General features: G+C 70.1%; 10 non-coding genes across 10 annotated transcripts; all 10 read left to right on the top strand.

Annotated features, from left to right (window-relative positions):
* The first annotated feature begins 900 nt into the window (after positions 1 to 900).
* LOC138847958 (5S ribosomal RNA) lies at positions 901 to 1,019 on the top strand. Its single transcript, XR_011385830.1, has one exon. It is a non-coding gene; the product is annotated as a 5S ribosomal RNA (ribosomal RNA).
* A 2,329-nt stretch (positions 1,020 to 3,348) lies between these two features.
* LOC138848001 (5S ribosomal RNA) lies at positions 3,349 to 3,467 on the top strand. The gene has a single exon (XR_011385873.1). It is a non-coding gene; the product is annotated as a 5S ribosomal RNA (ribosomal RNA).
* Positions 3,468 to 5,813: 2,346 nt separating this feature from the next.
* On the top strand, positions 5,814 to 5,932 carry LOC138848002 (5S ribosomal RNA). Its single transcript, XR_011385874.1, has one exon. It is a non-coding gene; the product is annotated as a 5S ribosomal RNA (ribosomal RNA).
* A 1,862-nt stretch (positions 5,933 to 7,794) lies between these two features.
* LOC138848003 (5S ribosomal RNA) lies at positions 7,795 to 7,913 on the top strand. Its single transcript, XR_011385875.1, has one exon. It is a non-coding gene; the product is annotated as a 5S ribosomal RNA (ribosomal RNA).
* A 1,827-nt stretch (positions 7,914 to 9,740) lies between these two features.
* Positions 9,741 to 9,859, top strand: LOC138847959 (5S ribosomal RNA). Its single transcript, XR_011385831.1, has one exon. It is a non-coding gene; the product is annotated as a 5S ribosomal RNA (ribosomal RNA).
* A 2,318-nt stretch (positions 9,860 to 12,177) lies between these two features.
* Positions 12,178 to 12,296, top strand: LOC138847960 (5S ribosomal RNA). Its single transcript, XR_011385832.1, has one exon. It is a non-coding gene; the product is annotated as a 5S ribosomal RNA (ribosomal RNA).
* A 2,317-nt stretch (positions 12,297 to 14,613) lies between these two features.
* LOC138847961 (5S ribosomal RNA) lies at positions 14,614 to 14,732 on the top strand. Its single transcript, XR_011385833.1, has one exon. It is a non-coding gene; the product is annotated as a 5S ribosomal RNA (ribosomal RNA).
* Positions 14,733 to 17,055: 2,323 nt separating this feature from the next.
* On the top strand, positions 17,056 to 17,174 carry LOC138848004 (5S ribosomal RNA). Its single transcript, XR_011385876.1, has one exon. It is a non-coding gene; the product is annotated as a 5S ribosomal RNA (ribosomal RNA).
* A 2,327-nt stretch (positions 17,175 to 19,501) lies between these two features.
* On the top strand, positions 19,502 to 19,620 carry LOC138847962 (5S ribosomal RNA). The gene has a single exon (XR_011385834.1). It is a non-coding gene; the product is annotated as a 5S ribosomal RNA (ribosomal RNA).
* A 2,330-nt stretch (positions 19,621 to 21,950) lies between these two features.
* Positions 21,951 to 22,069, top strand: LOC138847963 (5S ribosomal RNA). The gene has a single exon (XR_011385835.1). It is a non-coding gene; the product is annotated as a 5S ribosomal RNA (ribosomal RNA).
* The last annotated feature ends 2,324 nt before the right edge of the window (positions 22,070 to 24,393 follow it).

The raw sequence follows: 24,393 nt of genomic DNA on the forward strand, positions 1-24,393 counted from the left end.
GGGTGCGGGTCGCGCTGAAGCGCCCCACCCTCCCGTGAGGGAACGGGCGCTGAGGACGGAAATCCCTCTGTGCCACGAAGGGTGTCGGGGTGTGCGACTGTGTGCCCCTTGTGTAGGCGTGTGTGTGTGTGTGTGTGTGTGTGTGTGAGTGCCCACGCGAGCGTGCGGCGGGGGTGATTCCGTGCGCTGCCGCCCTCCTTCCCGACCTGCTGCCCCACTTGGGCCCCCGTGACCGAGCGGGGACAAGGGTCCCCAGGCCCTCAGCTGTCCTCGCGGCGTGGGAGTGTGTGGAGGCGCGGCGGCCGTGCCGGGGGAGGGCGGGCGACCTGTGCGTCAGCGGTGGGGGGGCTGCTGGCGGCCGGGTAGGAGGGAAGGCCCGGGCCGCGGTGGTGTGGGGCGCCGAACCCCCTGGTGCCGGGACCCGCGAGCCGCGGGGCGCAGCCCTGGGCAGGCGTGGAGGCTGCCGGGCACGGCTGGCGTGTGGCTGGGCGATGGCGGCAGGCAGGGGATCCGGCCTAGAAAGAGAGAGTAGGAGTTCCCTGTGGCCAGCGGCAGCCGGAGGAGGTTGGCTCCCCTTGGCTTGGCGGCAGCGTGCCGACTGGGCGCCCGGTGCTGCAGGTCCTGGGCTGGGCAGGCGGAGGGCTGGAGTTCGGGCACTGGTGCAGGGCTAGGCGGAGGGCGGCTGAGGAGGAGGGGGGGGGAGGAGGAGAAGAGAAGAGAAGAGAAAAGAGGGAGGAGGCGGAGGAGAAGCGGCAGTGGGAGCGGGAGCGGGAGTGGGAATGGGAATGGGAATGGGAGTGAGAGCGGGGAGCGGGCAGGAAGAGGAGGCGGCGGCGGCGGCGGCGGCGGCGGCGGCTGTGCGGGCGCGCACTCAAGAGGGGCCTGGAGGCGGCCTCTGGCGTCTACGGCCATACCACCCTGAACGCGCCCGATCTCGTCTGATCTCGGAAGCTAAGCAGGGTCGGGCCTGGTTAGTACTTGGATGGGAGACCGCCTGGGAATACCGGGGGCTGTAGGCTTTTGCCCCGCGGCACCCTCCCCTTTTGCTCGCCTTTGGCTGGCTGCCTAGCCACGCCCCCGCCAGCCCGCACGCCGGGACCCCTGCGACCCCCAACGCAGCTCCAGCAGGGGGCAGAAGCCCGACCCCTCCACCTGGCAGCCCCAGCCCGCCCGCGCCTCGGGCCTGGGCCTGGGCCTGGGCCTGGGCACGGGCACGGGCACGGGCACGGGCACGGGCACGGGCACGGGCGGGCCGGCCAGCTGTCCCCGGCTGCCGCAGCCCCACCGCCAACCCCGGGGCCCACCCCGGGACACAGGCCACGCCCCGCGCCATCCAGCGCGCCCCCTCCAACCCCAAACCAGCGACTCACCGCCCGCCAGGGCGCTCCCCTGCCGGCCGCCCCAACCCCGCAGCCCGCCGCACCAGCAGCTCCCGGCACCTGCACTCCCACCGCCCCTCCCGGGCTCCTGTCTCCCAGGGAGCCCAATGACTGTGACCACGACCACGACCACGACCACCGCCCGAAGACGACGCCAGGGCGCGGTTGCCCACCACTCAGGGCCCGGTGCCTCGCGCAGCCCAACCCGCGGGCCCTCTGCGCCACCTGGCCGTGCGGCGGCCACGCGCCACAGCCGCGGAAGCCCTCCAGAGCGCAAAGGAGGGACCCCACACCAAGCCTCGCAGGCAATACAGGCACCCTCTCCCTCTGTCTCTGACTTACACCAACACCTACACGTCTCTCTCTCTTTCTCTCTCTCTCTCTGTCTCTCTCTCCTCTCTCTGTCCCCCTCTCCCCCATCAGCCCTGACTCACACAGCATCCAAACGGGGCACCCTTTTGGCAGGCCAGGCAGAGACCCGCGGCCACAGGCTGCGTGCCCACAGGACCTCCCCGGGACAGAGGGTCCGTGGCAGGCAGGCAGCACACAGCCTGTGGTCTCTGTGGGGAGCAACTCGGATTGGACTGAGTTACTGGAATTAAGACTTATTCTATGCATCTGCTCTCCCACAATATGGCGCTGGGAGAGGAGAAAACAGCTTCTATGCAGCTGCCTCTTGCCAACTTGAGTGATGACCTCCAGGAGCTGATCCTGCTCCTGATTGGAGGAGAGCAGCGTACTTGGCGTGTGGGCAGCCGAGTTGGGATTGGCGGAAGAGGACTATAAAGGAGGAGAGAGACAACATGCACCAGGAACATCTAAGGGGAACACCTGTGCAGCCCCCGAGAGAGCCGGCCGGCCGGCCGGCGGTGTGCCGCTCCCCCGCGGAAGTGGGGAATGTGGCAGGGGGAACCGCCCTTCCACGGAGGTGGAAGGGACGGTAGCCAACCCGGGAAGAACCAGCAGCAAACCCGGGGAGGGCCGAGCAGACGAAAGAACAGCGCAGGGTCCTGTGTCGTTCCTCCATGAAGAGGGGGAGCGACAGTCTCGAACTGGCTGCCGGGCTGGAGGGTGCGGGTCGCGCTGAAGCGCCCCACCCTCCCGTGAGGGAACGGGCGCTGAGGACGGAAATCCCTCTGTGCCACGAAGGGTGTCGGGGTGTGCGACTGTGTGCCCCTTGTGTAGGCGTGTGTGTGTGTGTGTGTGTGTGTGTGAGTGCCCACGCGAGCGTGCGGCGGGGGTGATTCCGTGCGCTGCCGCCCTCCTTCCCGACCTGCTGCCCCACTTGGGCCCCCGTGACCGAGCGGGGACAAGGGTCCCCAGGCCCTCAGCTGTCCTCGCGGCGTGGGAGTGTGTGGAGGCGCGGCGGCCGTGCCGGGGGAGGGCGGGCGACCTGTGCGTCAGCGGTGGGGGGGCTGCTGGCGGCCGGGTAGGAGGGAAGGCCCGGGCCGCGGTGGTGTGGGGCGCCGAACCCCCTGGTGCCGGGACCCGCGAGCCGCGGGGCGCAGCCCTGGGCAGGCGTGGAGGCTGCCGGGCACGGCTGGCGTGTGGCTGGGCGATGGCGGCAGGCAGGGGATCCGGCCTAGAAAGAGAGAGTAGGAGTTCCCTGTGGCCAGCGGCAGCCGGAGGAGGTTGGCTCCCCTTGGCTTGGCGGCAGCGTGCCGACTGGGCGCCCGGTGCTGCAGGTCCTGGGCTGGGCAGGCGGAGGGCTGGAGTTCGGGCACTGGTGCAGGGCTAGGCGGAGGGCGGCTGAGGAGGAGGGGGGGGAGGAGGAGAAGAGAAGAGAAGAGAAAAGAGGGAGGAGGCGGAGGAGAAGCGGCAGCGGGAGCGGGAGCGGGAGTGGGAATGGGAATGGGAATGGGAGTGAGAGCGGGGAGCGGGCAGGAAGAGGAGGAGGCGGCGGCGGCGGCGGCGGCGGCGGCGGCTGTGCGGGCGCGCACTCAAGAGGGGCCTGGAGGCGGCCTCTGGCGTCTACGGCCATACCACCCTGAACGCGCCCGATCTCGTCTGATCTCGGAAGCTAAGCAGGGTCGGGCCTGGTTAGTACTTGGATGGGAGACCGCCTGGGAATACCGGGTGCTGTAGGCTTTTGCCCCGCGGCACCCTCCCCTTTTGCTCGCCTTTGGCTGGCTGCCTAGCCACGCCCCCATCCGCCAGCCCGCACGCCGGGACCCCTGCGACCCCCAACGCAGCTCCAGCAGGGGGCAGAAGCCCGACCCCTCCACCTGGCAGCCCCAGCCCGCCCGCGCCTCGGGCCTGGGCCTGGGCCTGGGCCTGGGCACGGGCACGGGCACGGGCACGGGCACGGGCACGGGCACGGGCGGGCCGGCCAGCTGTCCCCGGCTGCCGCAGCCCCACCGCCAACCCCGGGGCCCACCCCGGGACACAGGCCACGCCCCGCGCCATCCAGCGCGCCCCCTCCAACCCCAAACCAGCGACTCACCGCCCGCCAGGGCGCTCCCCTGCCGGCCGCCCCAACCCCGCAGCCCGCCGCACCAGCAGCTCCCGGCACCTGCACTCCCACCGCCCCTCCCGGGCTCCTGTCTCCCAGGGAGCCCAATGACTGTGACCACGACCACGACCACGACCACCGCCCGAAGACGACGCCAGGGCGCGGTTGCCCACCACTCAGGGCCCGGTGCCTCGCGCAGCCCAACCCGCGGGCCCTCTGCGCCACCTGGCCGTGCGGCGGCCACGCGCCACAGCCGCGGAAGCCCTCCAGAGCGCAAAGGAGGGACCCCACACCAAGCCTCGCAGGCAATACAGGCACCCTCTCCCTCTGTCTCTGACTTACACCAACACCTACACGTCTCTCTCTCTTTCTCTCTCTCTCTCTGTCTCTCTCTCCTCTCTCTGTCCCCCTCTCCCCCATCAGCCCTGACTCACACAGCATCCAAACGGGGCACCCTTTTGGCAGGCCAGGCAGAGACCCGCGGCCACAGGCTGCGTGCCCACAGGACCTCCCCGGGACAGAGGGTCCGTGGCAGGCAGGCAGCACACAGCCTGTGGTCTCTGTGGGGAGCAACTCGGATTGGACTGAGTTACTGGAATTAAGACTTATTCTATGCATCTGCTCTCCCACAATATGGCGCTGGGAGAGGAGAAAACAGCTTCTATGCAGCTGCCTCTTGCCAACTTGAGTGATGACCTCCAGGAGCTGATCCTGCTCCTGATTGGAGGAGAGTAGCGTACTTGGCGTGTGGGCAGCCGAGTTGGGATTGGCGGAAGAGGACTATAAAGGAGGAGAGAGACAACATGCACCAGGAACATCTAAGGGGAACACCTGTGCAGCCCCCGAGAGAGCCGGCCGGCCGGCCGGCGGTGTGCCGCTCCCCCGCGGAAGTGGGGAATGTGGCAGGGGGAACCGCCCTTCCACGGAGGTGGAAGGGACGGTAGCCAACCCGGGAAGAACCAGCAGCAAACCCGGGGAGGGCCGAGCAGACGAAAGAACAGCGCAGGGTCCTGTGTCGTTCCTCCATGAAGAGGGGGAGCGACAGTCTCGAACTGGCTGCCGGGCTGGAGGGTGCGGGTCGCGCTGAAGCGCCCCACCCTCCCGTGAGGGAACGGGCGCTGAGGACGGAAATCCCTCTGTGCCACGAAGGGTGTCGGGGTGTGCGACTGTGTGCCCCTTGTGTAGGCGTGTGTGTGTGTGTGTGTGTGTGTGTGAGTGCCCACGCGAGCGTGCGGCGGGGGTGATTCCGTGCGCTGCCGCCCTCCTTCCCGACCTGCTGCCCCACTTGGGCCCCCGTGACCGAGCGGGGACAAGGGTCCCCAGGCCCTCAGCTGTCCTCGCGGCGTGGGAGTGTGTGGAGGCGCGGCGGCCGTGCCGGGGGAGGGCGGGCGACCTGTGCGTCAGCGGTGGGGGGGCTGCTGGCGGCCGGGTAGGAGGGAAGGCCCGGGCCGCGGTGGTGTGGGGCGCCGAACCCCCTGGTGCCGGGACCCGCGAGCCGCGGGGCGCAGCCCTGGGCAGGCGTGGAGGCTGCCGGGCACGGCTGGCGTGTGGCTGGGCGATGGCGGCAGGCAGGGGATCCGGCCTAGAAAGAGAGAGTAGGAGTTCCCTGTGGCCAGCGGCAGCCGGAGGAGGTTGGCTCCCCTTGGCTTGGCGGCAGCGTGCCGACTGGGCGCCCGGTGCTGCAGGTCCTGGGCTGGGCAGGCGGAGGGCTGGAGTTCGGGCACTGGTGCAGGGCTAGGCGGAGGGCGGCTGAGGAGGAGGGGGGGGGAGGAGGAGAAGAGAAGAGAAGAGAAAAGAGGGAGGAGGCGGAGGAGAAGCGGCAGCGGGAGCGGGAGCGGGAGTGGGAATGGGAATGGGAATGGGAGTGAGAGCGGGGAGCGGGCAGGAAGAGGCGGCGGCGGCGGCGGCGGCGGCGGCGGCGGCGGCGGCGGCGGCGGCTGTGCGGGCGCGCACTCAAGAGGGGCCTGGAGGCGGCCTCTGGCGTCTACGGCCATACCACCCTGAACGCGCCCGATCTCGTCTGATCTCGGAAGCTAAGCAGGGTCGGGCCTGGTTAGTACTTGGATGGGAGACCGCCTGGGAATACCGGGTGCTGTAGGCTTTTGCCCCGCGGCACCCTCCCCTTTTGCTCGCCTTTGGCTGGCTGCCTAGCCACGCCCCCATCCGCCAGCCCGCACGCCGGGACCCCTGCGACCCCCAACGCAGCTCCAGCAGGGGGCAGAAGCCCGACCCCTCCACCTGGCAGCCCCAGCCCGCCCGCGCCTCGGGCCTGGGCCTGGGCCTGGGCCTGGGCACGGGCACGGGCACGGGCACGGGCACGGGCGGGCCGGCCAGCTGTCCCCGGCTGCCGCAGCCCCACCGCCAACCCCGGGGCCCACCCCGGGACACAGGCCACGCCCCGCGCCATCCAGCGCGCCCCCTCCAACCCCAAACCAGCGACTCACCGCCCGCCAGGGCGCTCCCCTGCCGGCCGCCCCAACCCCGCAGCCCGCCGCACCAGCAGCTCCCGGCACCTGCACTCCCACCGCCCCTCCCGGGCTCCTGTCTCCCAGGGAGCCCAATGACTGTGACCACGACCACGACCACGACCACCGCCCGAAGACGACGCCAGGGCGCGGTTGCCCACCACTCAGGGCCCGGTGCCTCGCGCAGCCCAACCCGCGGGCCCTCTGCGCCACCTGGCCGTGCGGCGGCCACGCGCCACAGCCGCGGAAGCCCTCCAGAGCGCAAAGGAGGGACCCCACACCAAGCCTCGCAGGCAATACAGGCACCCTCTCCCTCTGTCTCTGACTTACACCAACACCTACACGTCTCTCTCTCTTTCTCTCTCTCTCTCTGTCTCTCTCTCCTCTCTCTGTCCCCCTCTCCCCCATCAGCCCTGACTCACACAGCATCCAAACGGGGCACCCTTTTGGCAGGCCAGGCAGAGACCCGCGGCCACAGGCTGCGTGCCCACAGGACCTCCCCGGGACAGAGGGTCCGTGGCAGGCAGGCAGCACACAGCCTGTGGTCTCGAACTGGCTGCCGGGCTGGAGGGTGCGGGTCGCGCTGAAGCGCCCCACCCTCCCGTGAGGGAACGGGCGCTGAGGACGGAAATCCCTCTGTGCCACGAAGGGTGTCGGGGTGTGCGACTGTGTGCCCCTTGTGTAGGCGTGTGTGTGTGTGTGTGTGTGTGAGTGCCCACGCGAGCGTGCGGCGGGGGTGATTCCGTACGCTGCCGCCCTCCTTCCCGACCTGCTGCCCCACTTGGGCCCCCGTGACCGAGCGGGGACAAGGGTCCCCAGGCCCTCAGCTGTCCTCGCGGCGTGGGAGTGTGTGGAGGCGCGGCGGCCGTGCCGGGGGAGGGCGGGCGACCTGTGCGTCAGCGGTGGGGGGGCTGCTGGCGGCCGGGTAGGAGGGAAGGCCCGGGCCGCGGTGGTGTGGGGCGCCGAACCCCCTGGTGCCGGGACCCGCGAGCCGCGGGGCGCAGCCCTGGGCAGGCGTGGAGGCTGCCGGGCACGGCTGGCGTGTGGCTGGGCGATGGCGGCAGGCAGGGGATCCGGCCTAGAAAGAGAGAGTAGGAGTTCCCTGTGGCCAGCGGCAGCCGGAGGAGGTTGGCTCCCCTTGGCTTGGCGGCAGCGTGCCGACTGGGCGCCCGGTGCTGCACTGCAGGTCCTGGGCTGGGCAGGCGGAGGGCTGGAGTTCGGGCACTGGTGCAGGGCTAGGCGGAGGGCGGCTGAGGAGGAGGGGGGGGGAGGAGGAGAAGAGAAGAGAAGAGAAAAGAGGGAGGAGGCGGAGGAGAAGCGGCAGCGGGAGCGGGAGCGGGAGTGGGAATGGGAATGGGAATGGGAATGGGAATGGGAATGGGAGTGAGAGCGGGGAGCGGGCAGGAGGAGGAGGAGGAGGAGGCGGCGGCGGCGGCGGAGGCGGCGGCGGCGGCTGTGCGGGCGCGCACTCAAGAGGGGCCTGGAGGCGGCCTCTGGCGTCTATGGCCATACCACCCTGAACGCGCCCGATCTCGTCTGATCTCGGAAGCTAAGCAGGGTCGGGCCTGGTTAGTACTTGGATGGGAGACCGCCTGGGAATACCGGGTGCTGTAGGCTTTTGCCCCGCGGCACCCTCCCCTTTTGCTCGCCTTTGGCTGGCTGCCTAGCCACGCCCCCATCCGCCAGCCGGGACCCCTGCGACCCCCAACGCAGCTCCAGCAGGGGGCAGAAGCCCGACCCCTCCACCTGGCAGCCCCAGCCCGCCCGCGCCTCGGGCCTGGGCCTGGGCCTGGGCCTGGGCCTGGGCACGGGCACGGGCACGGGCACGGGCACGGGCGGGCCGGCCAGCTGTCCCCGGCTGCCGCAGCCCCACCGCCAACCCCGGGGCCCACCCCGGGACACAGGCCACGCCCCGCGCCATCCAGCGCGCCCCCTCCAACCCCAAACCAGCGACTCACCGCCCGCCAGGGCGCTCCCCTGCCGGCCGCCCCAACCCCGCAGCCCGCCGCACCAGCAGCTCCCGGCACCTGCACTCCCACCGCCCCTCCCGGGCTCCTGTCTCCCAGGGAGCCCAATGACTGTGACCACGACCACGACCACGACCACCGCCCGAAGACGACGCCAGGGCGCGGTTGCCCACCACTCAGGGCCCGGTGCCTCGCGCAGCCCAACCCGCGGGCCCTCTGCGCCACCTGGCCGTGCGGCGGCCACGCGCCACAGCCGCGGAAGCCCTCCAGAGCGCAAAGGAGGGACCCCACACCAAGCCTCGCAGGCAATACAGGCACCCTCTCCCTCTGTCTCTGACTTACACCAACACCTACACGTCTCTCTCTCTTTCTCTCTCTCTCTCTGTCTCTCTCTCCTCTCTCTGTCCCCCTCTCCCCCATCAGCCCTGACTCACACAGCATCCAAACGGGGCACCCTTTTGGCAGGCCAGGCAGAGACCCGCGGCCACAGGCTGCGTGCCCACAGGACCTCCCCGGGACAGAGGGTCCGTGGCAGGCAGGCAGCACACAGCCTGTGGTCTCGAACTGGCTGCCGGGCTGGAGGGTGCGGGTCGCGCTGAAGCGCCCCACCCTCCCGTGAGGGAACGGGCGCTGAGGACGGAAATCCCTCTGTGCCACGAAGGGTGTCGGGGTGTGCGACTGTGTGCCCCTTGTGTAGGCGTGTGTGTGTGTGTGTGTGTGTGTGTGAGTGCCCACGCGAGCGTGCGGCGGGGGTGATTCCGTACGCTGCCGCCCTCCTTCCCGACCTGCTGCCCCACTTGGGCCCCCGTGACCGAGCGGGGACAAGGGTCCCCAGGCCCTCAGCTGTCCTCGCGGCGTGGGAGTGTGTGGAGGCGCGGCGGCCGTGCCGGGGGAGGGCGGGCGACCTGTGCGTCAGCGGTGGGGGGGCTGCTGGCGGCCGGGTAGGAGGGAAGGCCCGGGCCGCGGTGGTGTGGGGCGCCGAACCCCCTGGTGCCGGGACCCGCGAGCCGCGGGGCGCAGCCCTGGGCAGGCGTGGAGGCTGCCGGGCACGGCTGGCGTGTGGCTGGGCGATGGCGGCAGGCAGGGGATCCGGCCTAGAAAGAGAGAGTAGGAGTTCCCTGTGGCCAGCGGCAGCCGGAGGAGGTTGGCTCCCCTTGGCTTGGCGGCAGCGTGCCGACTGGGCGCCCGGTGCTGCACTGCAGGTCCTGGGCTGGGCAGGCGGAGGGCTGGAGTTCGGGCACTGGTGCAGGGCTAGGCGGAGGGCGGCTGAGGAGGGGGGGGAGGAGGAGAAGAGAAGAGAAGAGAAAAGAGGGAGGAGGCGGAGGAGAAGCGGCAGCGGGAGCGGGAGCGGGAGTGGGAATGGGAATGGGAATGGGAGTGAGAGCGGGGAGCGGGCAGGAGGAGGAGGCGGCGGCGGCGGCGGCGGCGGCGGCTGTGCGGGCGCGCACTCAAGAGGGGCCTGGAGGCGGCCTCTGGCGTCTACGGCCATACCACCCTGAACGCGCCCGATCTCGTCTGATCTCGGAAGCTAAGCAGGGTCGGGCCTGGTTAGTACTTGGATGGGAGACCGCCTGGGAATACCGGGGGCTGTAGGCTTTTGCCCCGCGGCACCCTCCCCTTTTGCTCGCCTTTGGCTGGCTGCCTAGCCACGCCCCCATCCGCCAGCCCGCACGCCGGGACCCCTGCGACCCCCAACGCAGCTCCAGCAGGGGGCAGAAGCCCGACCCCTCCACCTGGCAGCCCCAGCCCGCCCGCGCCTCGGGCCTGGGCCTGGGCCTGGGCCTGGGCCTGGGCCTGGGCACGGGCACGGGCACGGGCGGGCCGGCCAGCTGTCCCCGGCTGCCGCAGCCCCACCGCCAACCCCGGGGCCCACCCCGGGACACAGGCCACGCCCCGCGCCATCCAGCGCGCCCCCTCCAACCCCAAACCAGCGACTCACCGCCCGCCAGGGCGCTCCCCTGCCGGCCGCCCCAACCCCGCAGCCCGCCGCACCAGCAGCTCCCGGCACCTGCACTCCCACCGCCCCTCCCGGGCTCCTGTCTCCCAGGGAGCCCAATGACTGTGACCACGACCACGACCACGACCACCGCCCGAAGACGACGCCAGGGCGCGGTTGCCCACCACTCAGGGCCCGGTGCCTCGCGCAGCCCAACCCGCGGGCCCTCTGCGCCACCTGGCCGTGCGGCGGCCACGCGCCACAGCCGCGGAAGCCCTCCAGAGCGCAAAGGAGGGACCCCACACCAAGCCTCGCAGGCAATACAGGCACCCTCTCCCTCTGTCTCTGACTTACACCAACACCTACACGTCTCTCTCTCTTTCTCTCTCTCTCTCTGTCTCTCTCTCCTCTCTCTGTCCCCCTCTCCCCCATCAGCCCTGACTCACACAGCATCCAAACGGGGCACCCTTTTGGCAGGCCAGGCAGAGACCCGCGGCCACAGGCTGCGTGCCCACAGGACCTCCCCGGGACAGAGGGTCCGTGGCAGGCAGGCAGCACACAGCCTGTGGTCTCTGTGGGGAGCAACTCGGATTGGACTGAGTTACTGGAATTAAGACTTATTCTATGCATCTGCTCTCCCACAATATGGCGCTGGGAGAGGAGAAAACAGCTTCTATGCAGCTGCCTCTTGCCAACTTGAGTGATGACCTCCAGGAGCTGATCCTGCTCCTGATTGGAGGAGAGCAGCGTACTTGGCGTGTGGGCAGCCGAGTTGGGATTGGCGGAAGAGGACTATAAAGGAGGAGAGAGACAACATGCACCAGGAACATCTAAGGGGAACACCTGTGCAGCCCCCGAGAGAGCCGGCCGGCCGGCCGGCGGTGTGCCGCTCCCCCGCGGAAGTGGGGAATGTGGCAGGGGGAACCGCCCTTCCACGGAGGTGGAAGGGACGGTAGCCAACCCGGGAAGAACCAGCAGCAAACCCGGGGAGGGCCGAGCAGACGAAAGAACAGCGCAGGGTCCTGTGTCGTTCCTCCATGAAGAGGGGGAGCGACAGTCTCGAACTGGCTGCCGGGCTGGAGGGTGCGGGTCGCGCTGAAGCGCCCCACCCTCCCGTGAGGGAACGGGCGCTGAGGACGGAAATCCCTCTGTGCCACGAAGGGTGTCGGGGTGTGCGACTGTGTGCCCCTTGTGTAGGCGTGTGTGTGTGTGTGTGTGTGTGTGTGTGTGTGAGTGCCCACGCGAGCGTGCGGCGGGGGTGATTCCGTGCGCTGCCGCCCTCCTTCCCGACCTGCTGCCCCACTTGGGCCCCCGTGACCGAGCGGGGACAAGGGTCCCCAGGCCCTCAGCTGTCCTCGCGGCGTGGGAGTGTGTGGAGGCGCGGCGGCCGTGCCGGGGGAGGGCGGGCGACCTGTGCGTCAGCGGTGGGGGGGCTGCTGGCGGCCGGGTAGGAGGGAAGGCCCGGGCCGCGGTGGTGTGGGGCGCCGAACCCCCTGGTGCCGGGACCCGCGAGCCGCGGGGCGCAGCCCTGGGCAGGCGTGGAGGCTGCCGGGCACGGCTGGCGTGTGGCTGGGCGATGGCGGCAGGCAGGGGATCCGGCCTAGAAAGAGAGAGTAGGAGTTCCCTGTGGCCAGCGGCAGCCGGAGGAGGTTGGCTCCCCTTGGCTTGGCGGCAGCGTGCCGACTGGGCGCCCGGTGCTGCAGGTCCTGGGCTGGGCAGGCGGAGGGCTGGAGTTCGGGCACTGGTGCAGGGCTAGGCGGAGGGCGGCTGAGGAGGGGGGGGAGGAGGAGAAGAGAAGAGAAGAGAAAAGAGGGAGGAGGCGGAGGAGAAGCGGCAGCGGGAGCGGGAGCGGGAGTGGGAATGGGAATGGGAATGGGAGTGAGAGCGGGGAGCGGGCAGGAGGAGGAGGAGGCGGCGGCGGCGGCGGCGGCGGCTGTGCGGGCGCGCACTCAAGAGGGGCCTGGAGGCGGCCTCTGGCGTCTACGGCCATACCACCCTGAACGCGCCCGATCTCGTCTGATCTCGGAAGCTAAGCAGGGTCGGGCCTGGTTAGTACTTGGATGGGAGACCGCCTGGGAATACCGGGGGCTGTAGGCTTTTGCCCCGCGGCACCCTCCCCTTTTGCTCGCCTTTGGCTGGCTGCCTAGCCACGCCCCCATCCGCCAGCCCGCACGCCGGGACCCCTGCGACCCCCAACGCAGCTCCAGCAGGGGGCAGAAGCCCGACCCCTCCACCTGGCAGCCCCAGCCCGCCCGCGCCTCGGGCCTGGGCCTGGGCCTGGGCCTGGGCCTGGGCCTGGGCCTGGGCACGGGCACGGGCACGGGCGGGCCGGCCAGCTGTCCCCGGCTGCCGCAGCCCCACTGCCAACCCCGGGGCCCACCCCGGGACACAGGCCACGCCCCGCGCCATCCCAGCGCGCCCCCTCCAACCCCAAACCAGCGACTCACCGCCCGCCAGGGCGCTCCCCTGCCGGCCGCCCCAACCCCGCAGCCCGCCGCACCAGCAGCTCCCGGCACCTGCACTCCCACCGCCCCTCCCGGGCTCCTGTCTCCCAGGGAGCCCAATGACTGTGACCACGACCACGACCACCGCCCGAAGACGACGCCAGGGCGCAGTTGCCCACCACTCAGGGCCCGGTGCCTCGCGCAGCCCAACCCGCGGGCCCTCTGCGCCACCTGGCCGTGCGGCGGCCACGCGCCACAGCCGCGGAAGCCCTCCAGAGCGCAAAGGAGGGACCCCACACCAAGCCTCGCAGGCAATACAGGCACCCTCTCCCTCTGTCTCTGACTTACACCAACACCTACACGTCTCTCTCTCTTTCTCTCTCTCTCTCTGTCTCTCTCTCCTCTCTCTGTCCCCCTCTCCCCCATCAGCCCTGACTCACACAGCATCCAAACGGGGCACCCTTTTGGCAGGCCAGGCAGAGACCCGCGGCCACAGGCTGCGTGCCCACAGGACCTCCCCGGGACAGAGGGTCCGTGGCAGGCAGGCAGCACACAGCCTGTGGTCTCTGTGGGGAGCAACTCGGATTGGACTGAGTTACTGGAATTAAGACTTATTCTATGCATCTGCTCTCCCACAATATGGCGCTGGGAGAGGAGAAAACAGCTTCTATGCAGCTGCCTCTTGCCAACTTGAGTGATGACCTCCAGGAGCTGATCCTGCTCCTGATTGGAGGAGAGCAGCGTACTTGGCGTGTGGGCAGCCGAGTTGGGATTGGCGGAAGAGGACTATAAAGGAGGAGAGAGACAACATGCACCAGGAACATCTAAGGGGAACACCTGTGCAGCCCCCGAGAGAGCCGGCCGGCCGGCCGGCGGTGTGCCGCTCCCCCGCGGAAGTGGGGAATGTGGCAGGGGGAACCGCCCTTCCACGGAGGTGGAAGGGACGGTAGCCAACCCGGGAAGAACCAGCAGCAAACCCGGGGAGGGCCGAGCAGACGAAAGAACAGCGCAGGGTCCTGTGTCGTTCCTCCATGAAGAGGGGGAGCGACAGTCTCGAACTGGCTGCCGGGCTGGAGGGTGCGGGTCGCGCTGAAGCGCCCCACCCTCCCGTGAGGGAACGGGCGCTGAGGACGGAAATCCCTCTGTGCCACGAAGGGTGTCGGGGTGTGCGACTGTGTGCCCCTTGTGTAGGCGTGTGTGTGTGTGTGTGTGTGTGTGTGTGTGAGTGCCCACGCGAGCGTGCGGCGGGGGTGATTCCGTGCGCTGCCGCCCTCCTTCCCGACCTGCTGCCCCACTTGGGCCCCCGTGACCGAGCGGGGACAAGGGTCCCCAGGCCCTCAGCTGTCCTCGCGGCGTGGGAGTGTGTGGAGGCGCGGCGGCCGTGCCGGGGGAGGGCGGGCGACCTGTGCGTCAGCGGTGGGGGGGCTGCTGGCGGCCGGGTAGGAGGGAAGGCCCGGGCCGCGGTGGTGTGGGGCGCCGAACCCCCTGGTGCCGGGACCCGCGAGCCGCGGGGCGCAGCCCTGGGCAGGCGTGGAGGCTGCCGGGCACGGCTGGCGTGTGGCTGGGCGATGGCGGCAGGCAGGGGATCCGGCCTAGAAAGAGAGAGTAGGAGTTCCCTGTGGCCAGCGGCAGCCGGAGGAGGTTGGCTCCCCTTGGCTTGGCGGCAGCGTGCCGACTGGGCGCCCGGTGCTGCAGGTCCTGGGCTGGGCAGGCGGAGGGCTGGAGTTCGGGCACTGGTGCAGGGCTAGGCGGAGGGCGGCTGAGGAGGGGGGGGAGGAGGAGAAGAGAAGAGAAGAGAAAAGAGGGAGGAGGCGGAGGAGAAGCGGCAGCGGGAGCGGGAGCGGGAGTGGGAATGGGAATGGGAATGGGAGTGAGAGCGGGGAGCGGGCAGGAGGAGGAGGCGGCGGCGGCGGCGGCGGCGGCGGCTGTGCGGGCGCGCACTCAAGAGGGGCCTGGAGGCGGCCTCTGGCGTCTACGGCCATACCACCCTGAACGCGCCCGATCTCGTCTGATCTCGGAAGCTAAGCAGGGTCGGGCCTGGTTAGTACTTGGATGGGAGACCGCCTGGGAATACCGGGGGCTGTAGGCTTTTGCCCCGCGGCACCCTCCCCTTTTGCTCGCCTTTGGCTGGCTGCCTAGCCACGCCCCCATCCGCCAGCCCGCACGCCGGGACCCCTGCGACCCCCAACGCAGCTCCAGCAGGGGGCAGAAGCCCGACCCCTCCACCTGGCAGCCCCAGCCCGCCCGCGCCTCGGGCCTGGGCCTGGGCCTGGGCCTGGGCACGGGCACGGGCACGGGCACGGGCACGGGCGGGCCGGCCAGCTGTCCCCGGCTGCCGCAGCCCCACCGCCAACCCCGGGGCCCACCCCGGGACACAGGCCACGCCCCGCGCCATCCAGCGCGCCCCCTCCAACCCCAAACCAGCGACTCACCGCCCGCCAGGGCGCTCCCCTGCCGGCCGCCCCAACCCCGCAGCCCGCCGCACCAGCAGCTCCCGGCACCTGCACTCCCACCGCCCCTCCCGGGCTCCTGTCTCCCAGGGAGCCCAATGACTGTGACCACGACCACGACCACGACCACCGCCCGAAGACGACGCCAGGGCGCGGTTGCCCACCACTCAGGGCCCGGTGCCTCGCGCAGCCCAACCCGCGGGCCCTCTGCGCCACCTGGCCGTGCGGCGGCCACGCGCCACAGCCGCGGAAGCCCTCCAGAGCGCAAAGGAGGGACCCCACACCAAGCCTCGCAGGCAATACAGGCACCCTCTCCCTCTGTCTCTGACTTACACCAACACCTACACGTCTCTCTCTCTTTCTCTCTCTCTCTCTGTCTCTCTCTCCTCTCTCTGTCCCCCTCTCCCCCATCAGCCCTGACTCACACAGCATCCAAACGGGGCACCCTTTTGGCAGGCCAGGCAGAGACCCGCGGCCACAGGCTGCGTGCCCACAGGACCTCCCCGGGACAGAGGGTCCGTGGCAGGCAGGCAGCACACAGCCTGTGGTCTCTGTGGGGGCAACTCGGATTGGACTGAGTTACTGGAATTAAGACTTATTCTATGCATCTGCTCTCCCACAATATGGCGCTGGGAGAGGAGAAAACAGCTTCTATGCAGCTGCCTCTTGCCAACTTGAGTGATGACCTCCAGGAGCTGATCCTGCTCCTGATTGGAGGAGAGCAGCGTACTTGGCGTGTGGGCAGCCGAGTTGGGATTGGCGGAAGAGGACTATAAAGGAGGAGAGAGACAACATGCACCAGGAACATCTAAGGGGAACACCTGTGCAGCCCCCGAGAGAGCCGGCCGGCCGGCGGTGTGCCGCTCCCCCGCGGAAGTGGGGAATGTGGCAGGGGGAACCGCCCTTCCACGGAGGTGGAAGGGACGGTAGCCAACCCGGGAAGAACCAGCAGCAAACCCGGGGAGGGCCGAGCAGACGAAAGAACAGCGCAGGGTCCTGTGTCGTTCCTCCATGAAGAGGGGGAGCGACAGTCTCGAACTGGCTGCCGGGCTGGAGGGTGCGGGTCGCGCTGAAGCGCCCCACCCTCCCGTGAGGGAACGGGCGCTGAGGACGGAAATCCCTCTGTGCCACGAAGGGTGTCGGGGTGTGCGACTGTGTGCCCCTTGTGTAGGCGTGTGTGTGTGTGTGTGTGTGTGTGTGTGTGAGTGCCCACGCGAGCGTGCGGCGGGGGTGATTCCGTGCGCTGCCGCCCTCCTTCCCGACCTGCTGCCCCACTTGGGCCCCCGTGACCGAGCGGGGACAAGGGTCCCCAGGCCCTCAGCTGTCCTCGCGGCGTGGGAGTGTGTGGAGGCGCGGCGGCCGTGCCGGGGGAGGGCGGGCGACCTGTGCGTCAGCGGTGGGGGGGCTGCTGGCGGCCGGGTAGGAGGGAAGGCCCGGGCCGCGGTGGTGTGGGGCGCCGAACCCCCTGGTGCCGGGACCCGCGAGCCGCGGGGCGCAGCCCTGGGCAGGCGTGGAGGCTGCCGGGCACGGCTGGCGTGTGGCTGGGCGATGGCGGCAGGCAGGGGATCCGGCCTAGAAAGAGAGAGTAGGAGTTCCCTGTGGCCAGCGGCAGCCGGAGGAGGTTGGCTCCCCTTGGCTTGGCGGCAGCGTGCCGACTGGGCGCCCGGTGCTGCACTGCAGGTCCTGGGCTGGGCAGGCGGAGGGCTGGAGTTCGGGCACTGGTGCAGGGCTAGGCGGAGTGCGGCTGAGGGGGGGGGAGGAGGAGGAGAAGAGAAGAGAAGAGAAAAGAGGGAGGAGGCGGAGGAGAAGCGGCAGCGGGAGCGGGAGCGGGAATGGGAATGGGAATGGGAATGGGAGTGAGAGCGGGGAGCGGGCAGGAGGAGGAGGAGGAGGCGGCGGCGGCGGCGGCGGCGGCGGCTGTGCGGGCGCGCACTCAAGAGGGGCCTGGAGGCAGCCTCTGGCGTCTACGGCCATACCACCCTGAACGCGCCCGATCTCGTCTGATCTCGGAAGCTAAGCAGGGTCGGGCCTGGTTAGTACTTGGATGGGAGACCACCTGGGAATACCGGGGGCTGTAGGCTTTTGCCCCGCGGCACCCTCCCCTTTTGCTCGCCTTTGGCTGGCTGCCTAGCCACGCCCCCATCCGCCAGCCCGCACGCCGGGACCCCTGCGACCCCCAACGCAGCTCCAGCAGGGGGCAGAAGCCCGACCCCTCCACCTGGCAGCCCCAGCCCGCCCGCGCCTCGGGCCTGGGCCTGGGCCTGGGCCTGGGCACGGGCACGGGCACGGGCACGGGCACGGGCACGGGCGGGCCGGCCAGCTGTCCCCGGCTGCCGCAGCCCCACCGCCAACCCCGGGGCCCACCCCGGGACACAGGCCACGCCCCGCGCCATCCAGCGCGCCCCCTCCAACCCCAAACCAGCGACTCACCGCCCGCCAGGGCGCTCCCCTGCCGGCCGCCCCAACCCCGCAGCCCGCCGCACCAGCAGCTCCCGGCACCTGCACTCCCACCGCCCCTCCCGGGCTCCTGTCTCCCAGGGAGCCCAATGACTGTGACCACGACCACGACCACGACCACCGCCCGAAGACGACGCCAGGGCGCGGTTGCCCACCACTCAGGGCCCGGTGCCTCGCGCAGCCCAACCCGCGGGCCCTCTGCGCCACCTGGCCGTGCGGCGGCCACGCGCCACAGCCGCGGAAGCCCTCCAGAGCGCAAAGGAGGGACCCCACACCAAGCCTCGCAGGCAATACAGGCACCCTCTCCCTCTGTCTCTGACTTACACCAACACCTACACGTCTCTCTCTCTTTCTCTCTCTCTCTCTGTCTCTCTCTCCTCTCTCTGTCCCCCTCTCCCCCATCAGCCCTGACTCACACAGCATCCAAACGGGGCACCCTTTTGGCAGGCCAGGCAGAGACCCGCGGCCACAGGCTGCGTGCCCACAGGACCTCCCCGGGACAGAGGGTCCGTGGCAGGCAGGCAGCACACAGCCTGTGGTCTCTGTGGGGAGCAACTCGGATTGGACTGAGTTACTGGAATTAAGACTTATTCTATGCATCTGCTCTCCCACAATATGGCGCTGGGAGAGGAGAAAACAGCTTCTATGCAGCTGCCTCTTGCCAACTTGAGTGATGACCTCCAGGAGCTGATCCTGCTCCTGATTGGAGGAGAGCAGCGTACTTGGCGTGTGGGCAGCCGAGTTGGGATTGGCGGAAGAGGACTATAAAGGAGGAGAGAGACAACATGCACCAGGAACATCTAAGGGGAACACCTGTGCAGCCCCCGAGAGAGCCGGCCGGCCGGCCGGCGGTGTGCCGCTCCCCCGCGGAAGTGGGGAATGTGGCAGGGGGAACCGCCCTTCCACGGAGGTGGAAGGGACGGTAGCCAACCCGGGAAGAACCAGCAGCAAACCCGGGGAGGGCCGAGCAGACGAAAGAACAGCGCAGGGTCCTGTGTCGTTCCTCCATGAAGAGGGGGAGCGACAGTCTCGAACTGGCTGCCGGGCTGGAGGGTGCGGGTCGCGCTGAAGCGCCCCACCCTCCCGTGAGGGAACGGGCGCTGAGGACGGAAATCCCTCTGTGCCACGAAGGGTGTCGGGGTGTGCGACTGTGTGCCCCTTGTGTAGGCGTGTGTGTGTGTGTGTGTGTGTGTGTGTGAGTGCCCACGCGAGCGTGCGGCGGGGGTGATTCCGTGCGCTGCCGCCCTCCTTCCCGACCTGCTGCCCCACTTGGGCCCCCGTGACCGAGCGGGGACAAGGGTCCCCAGGCCCTCAGCTGTCCTCGCGGCGTGGGAGTGTGTGGAGGCGCGGCGGCCGTGCCGGGGGAGGGCGGGCGACCTGTGCGTCAGCGGTGGGGGGGCTGCTGGCGGCTGGGTAGGAGGGAAGGCCCGGGCCGCGGTGGTGTGGGGCGCCGAACCCCCTGGTGCCGGGACCCGCGAGCCGCGGGGCGCAGCCCTGGGCAGGCGTGGAGGCTGCCGGGCACGGCTGGCGTGTGGCTGGGCGATGGCGGCAGGCAGGGGATCCGGCCTAGAAAGAGAGAGTAGGAGTTCCCTGTGGCCAGCGGCAGCCGGAGGAGGTTGGCTCCCCTTGGCTTGGCGGCAGCGTGCCGACTGGGCGCCCGGTGCTGCAGGTCCTGGGCTGGGCAGGCGGAGGGCTGGAGTTCGGGCACTGGTGCAGGGCTAGGCGGAGGGCGGCTGAGGAGGAGGGGGGGGGAGGAGGAGAAGAGAAGAGAAGAGAAAAGAGGGAGGAGGCGGAGGAGAAGCGGCAGTGGGAGCGGGAGCGGGAGTGGGAATGGGAATGGGAATGGGAGTGAGAGCGGGGAGCGGGCAGGAAGAGGAGGCGGCGGCGGCGGCGGCGGCGGCGGCGGCTGTGCGGGCGCGCACTCAAGAGGGGCCTGGAGGCGGCCTCTGGCGTCTACGGCCATACCACCCTGAACGCGCCCGATCTCGTCTGATCTCGGAAGCTAAGCAGGGTCGGGCCTGGTTAGTACTTGGATGGGAGACCGCCTGGGAATACCGGGGGCTGTAGGCTTTTGCCCCGCGGCACCCTCCCCTTTTGCTCGCCTTTGGCTGGCTGCCTAGCCACGCCCCCATCCGCCAGCCCGCACGCCGGGACCCCTGCGACCCCCAACGCAGCTCCAGCAGGGGGCAGAAGCCCGACCCCTCCACCTGGCAGCCCCAGCCCGCCCGCGCCTCGGGCCTGGGCCTGGGCCTGGGCCTGGGCACGGGCACGGGCACGGGCACGGGCACGGGCACGGGCACGGGCGGGCCGGCCAGCTGTCCCCGGCTGCCGCAGCCCCACCGCCAACCCCGGGGCCCACCCCGGGACACAGGCCACGCCCCGCGCCATCCAGCGCGCCCCCTCCAACCCCAAACCAGCGACTCACCGCCCGCCAGGGCGCTCCCCTGCCGGCCGCCCCAACCCCGCAGCCCGCCGCACCAGCAGCTCCCGGCACCTGCACTCCCACCGCCCCTCCCGGGCTCCTGTCTCCCAGGGAGCCCAATGACTGTGACCACGACCACGACCACGACCACCGCCCGAAGACGACGCCAGGGCGCGGTTGCCCACCACTCAGGGCCCGGTGCCTCGCGCAGCCCAACCCGCGGGCCCTCTGCGCCACCTGGCCGTGCGGCGGCCACGCGCCACAGCCGCGGAAGCCCTCCAGAGCGCAAAGGAGGGACCCCACACCAAGCCTCGCAGGCAATACAGGCACCCTCTCCCTCTGTCTCTGACTTACACCAACACCTACACGTCTCTCTCTCTTTCTCTCTCTCTCTCTGTCTCTCTCTCCTCTCTCTGTCCCCCTCTCCCCCATCAGCCCTGACTCACACAGCATCCAAACGGGGCACCCTTTTGGCAGGCCAGGCAGAGACCCGCGGCCACAGGCTGCGTGCCCACAGGACCTCCCCGGGACAGAGGGTCCGTGGCAGGCAGGCAGCACACAGCCTGTGGTCTCTGTGGGGAGCAACTCGGATTGGACTGAGTTACTGGAATTAAGACTTATTCTATGCATCTGCTCTCCCACAATATGGCGCTGGGAGAGGAGAAAACAGCTTCTATGCAGCTGCCTCTTGCCAACTTGAGTGATGACCTCCAGGAGCTGATCCTGCTCCTGATTGGAGGAGAGCAGCGTACTTGGCGTGTGGGCAGCCGAGTTGGGATTGGCGGAAGAGGACTATAAAGGAGGAGAGAGACAACATGCACCAGGAACATCTAAGGGGAACACCTGTGCAGCCCCCGAGAGAGCCGGCCGGCCGGCCGGCGGTGTGCCGCTCCCCCGCGGAAGTGGGGAATGTGGCAGGGGGAACCGCCCTTCCACGGAGGTGGAAGGGACGGTAGCCAACCCGGGAAGAACCAGCAGCAAACCCGGGGAGGGCCGAGCAGACGAAAGAACAGCGCAGGGTCCTGTGTCGTTCCTCCATGAAGAGGGGGAGCGACAGTCTCGAACTGGCTGCCGGGCTGGAGGGTGCGGGTCGCGCTGAAGCGCCCCACCCTCCCGTGAGGGAACGGGCACTGAGGACGGAAATCCCTCTGTGCCACGAAGGGTGTCGGGGTGTGCGACTGTGTGCCCCTTGTGTAGGCGTGTGTGTGTGTGTGTGTGTGTGTGTGAGTGCCCACGCGAGCGTGCGGCGGGGGTGATTCCGTGCGCTGCCGCCCTCCTTCCCGACCTGCTGCCCCACTTGGGCCCCCGTGACCGAGCGGGGACAAGGGTCCCCAGGCCCTCAGCTGTCCTCGCGGCGTGGGAGTGTGTGGAGGCGCGGCGGCCGTGCCGGGGGAGGGCGGGCGACCTGTGCGTCAGCGGTGGGGGGGCTGCTGGCGGCCGGGTAGGAGGGAAGGCCCGGGCCGCGGTGGTGTGGGGCGCCGAACCCCCTGGTGCCGGGACCCGCGAGCCGCGGGGCGCAGCCCTGGGCAGGCGTGGAGGCTGCCGGGCACGGCTGGCGTGTGGCTGGGCGATGGCGGCAGGCAGGGGATCCGGCCTAGAAAGAGAGAGTAGGAGTTCCCTGTGGCCAGCGGCAGCCGGAGGAGGTTGGCTCCCCTTGGCTTGGCGGCAGCGTGCCGACTGGGCGCCCGGTGCTGCAGGTCCTGGGCTGGGCAGGCGGAGGGCTGGAGTTCGGGCACTGGTGCAGGGCTAGGCGGAGGGCGGCTGAGGAGGAGGGGGGGGAGGAGGAGAAGAGAAGAGAAGAGAAAAGAGGGAGGAGGCGGAGGAGAAGCGGCAGCGGGAGCGGGAGCGGGAGTGGGAATGGGAATGGGAATGGGAGTGAGAGCGGGGAGCGGGCAGGAAGAGGAGGCGGCGGCGGCGGCGGCGGCGGCGGCGGCTGTGCGGGCGCGCACTCAAGAGGGGCCTGGAGGCGGCCTCTGGCGTCTACGGCCATACCACCCTGAACGCGCCCGATCTCGTCTGATCTCGGAAGCTAAGCAGGGTCGGGCCTGGTTAGTACTTGGATGGGAGACCGCCTGGGAATACCGGGGGCTGTAGGCTTTTGCCCCGCGGCACCCTCCCCTTTTGCTCGCCTTTGGCTGGCTGCCTAGCCACGCCCCCATCCGCCAGCCCGCACGCCGGGACCCCTGCGACCCCCAACGCAGCTCCAGCAGGGGGCAGAAGCCCGACCCCTCCACCTGGCAGCCCCAGCCCGCCCGCGCCTCGGGCCTGGGCCTGGGCCTGGGCCTGGGCACGGGCACGGGCACGGGCACGGGCACGGGCACGGGCGGGCCGGCCAGCTGTCCCCGGCTGCCGCAGCCCCACCGCCAACCCCGGGGCCCACCCCGGGACACAGGCCACGCCCCGCGCCATCCAGCGCGCCCCCTCCAACCCCAAACCAGCGACTCACCGCCCGCCAGGGCGCTCCCCTGCCGGCCGCCCCAACCCCGCAGCCCGCCGCACCAGCAGCTCCCGGCACCTGCACTCCCACCGCCCCTCCCGGGCTCCTGTCTCCCAGGGAGCCCAATGACTGTGACCACGACCACGACCACGACCACCGCCCGAAGACGACGCCAGGGCGCGGTTGCCCACCACTCAGGGCCCGGTGCCTCGCGCAGCCCAACCCGCGGGCCCTCTGCGCCACCTGGCCGTGCGGCGGCCACGCGCCACAGCCGCGGAAGCCCTCCAGAGCGCAAAGGAGGGACCCCACACCAAGCCTCGCAGGCAATACAGGCACCCTCTCCCTCTGTCTCTGACTTACACCAACACCTACACGTCTCTCTCTCTTTCTCTCTCTCTCTCTGTCTCTCTCTCCTCTCTCTGTCCCCCTCTCCCCCATCAGCCCTGACTCACACAGCATCCAAACGGGGCACCCTTTTGGCAGGCCAGGCAGAGACCCGCGGCCACAGGCTGCGTGCCCACAGGACCTCCCCGGGACAGAGGGTCCGTGGCAGGCAGGCAGCACACAGCCTGTGGTCTCTGTGGGGAGCAACTCGGATTGGACTGAGTTACTGGAATTAAGACTTATTCTATGCATCTGCTCTCCCACAATATGGCGCTGGGAGAGGAGAAAACAGCTTCTATGCAGCTGCCTCTTGCCAACTTGAGTGATGACCTCCAGGAGCTGATCCTGCTCCTGATTGGAGGAGAGCAGCGTACTTGGCGTGTGGGCAGCCGAGTTGGGATTGGCGGAAGAGGACTATAAAGGAGGAGAGAGACAACATGCACCAGGAACATCTAAGGGGAACACCTGTGCAGCCCCCGAGAGAGCCGGCCGGCCGGCCGGCGGTGTGCCGCTCCCCCGCGGAAGTGGGGAATGTGGCAGGGGGAACCGCCCTTCCACGGAGGTGGAAGGGACGGTAGCCAACCCGGGAAGAACCAGCAGCAAACCCGGGGAGGGCCGAGCAGACGAAAGAACAGCGCAGGGTCCTGTGTCGTTCCTCCATGAAGAGGGGGAGCGACAGTCTCGAACTGGCTGCCGGGCTGGAGGGTGCGGGTCGCGCTGAAGCGCCCCACCCTCCCGTGAGGGAACGGGCGCTGAGGACGGAAATCCCTCTGTGCCACGAAGGGTGTCGGGGTGTGCGACTGTGTGCCCCTTGTGTAGGCGTGTGTGTGTGTGTGTGTGTGTGTGTGTGTGTGAGTGCCCACGCGAGCGTGCGGCGGGGGTGATTCCGTGCGCTGCCGCCCTCCTTCCCGACCTGCTGCCCCACTTGAGCCCCCGTGACCGAGCGGGGACAAGGGTCCCCAGGCCCTCAGCTGTCCTCGCGGCGTGGGAGTGTGTGGAGGCGCGGCGGCCGTGCCGGGGGAGGGCGGGCGACCTGTGCGTCAGCGGTGGGGGGGCTGCTGGCGGCCGGGTAGGAGGGAAGGCCCGGGCCGCGGTGGTGTGGGGCGCCGAACCCCCTGGTGCCGGGACCCGCGAGCCGCGGGGCGCAGCCCTGGGCAGGCGTGGAGGCTGCCGGGCACGGCTGGCGTGTGGCTGGGCGATGGCGGCAGGCAGGGGATCCGGCCTAGAAAGAGAGAGTAGGAGTTCCCTGTGGCCAGCGGCAGCCGGAGGAGGTTGGCTCCCCTTGGCTTGGCGGCAGCGTGCCGACTGGGCGCCCGGTGCTGCAGGTCCTGGGCTGGGCAGGCGGAGGGCTGGAGTTCGGGCACTGGTGCAGGGCTAGGCGGAGGGCGGCTGAGGAGGGGGGGGAGGAGGAGAAGAGAAGAGAAGAGAAAAGAGGGAGGAGGCGGAGGAGAAGCGGGAGCGGGAGCGGGAGCGGGAGTGGGAATGGGAATGGGAATGGGAGTGAGAGCGGGGAGCGGGCAGGAGGAGGAGGAGGCGGCGGCGGCGGCGGCGGCGGCTGTGCGGGCGCGCACTCAAGAGGGGCCTGGAGGCGGCCTCTGGC

The sequence above is a fragment of the Oryctolagus cuniculus genome, unplaced genomic scaffold (genome assembly GCF_964237555.1).
Source record: "Oryctolagus cuniculus unplaced genomic scaffold, mOryCun1.1 SCAFFOLD_136, whole genome shotgun sequence".
Lineage (NCBI taxonomy): Eukaryota > Metazoa > Chordata > Mammalia > Lagomorpha > Leporidae > Oryctolagus > Oryctolagus cuniculus.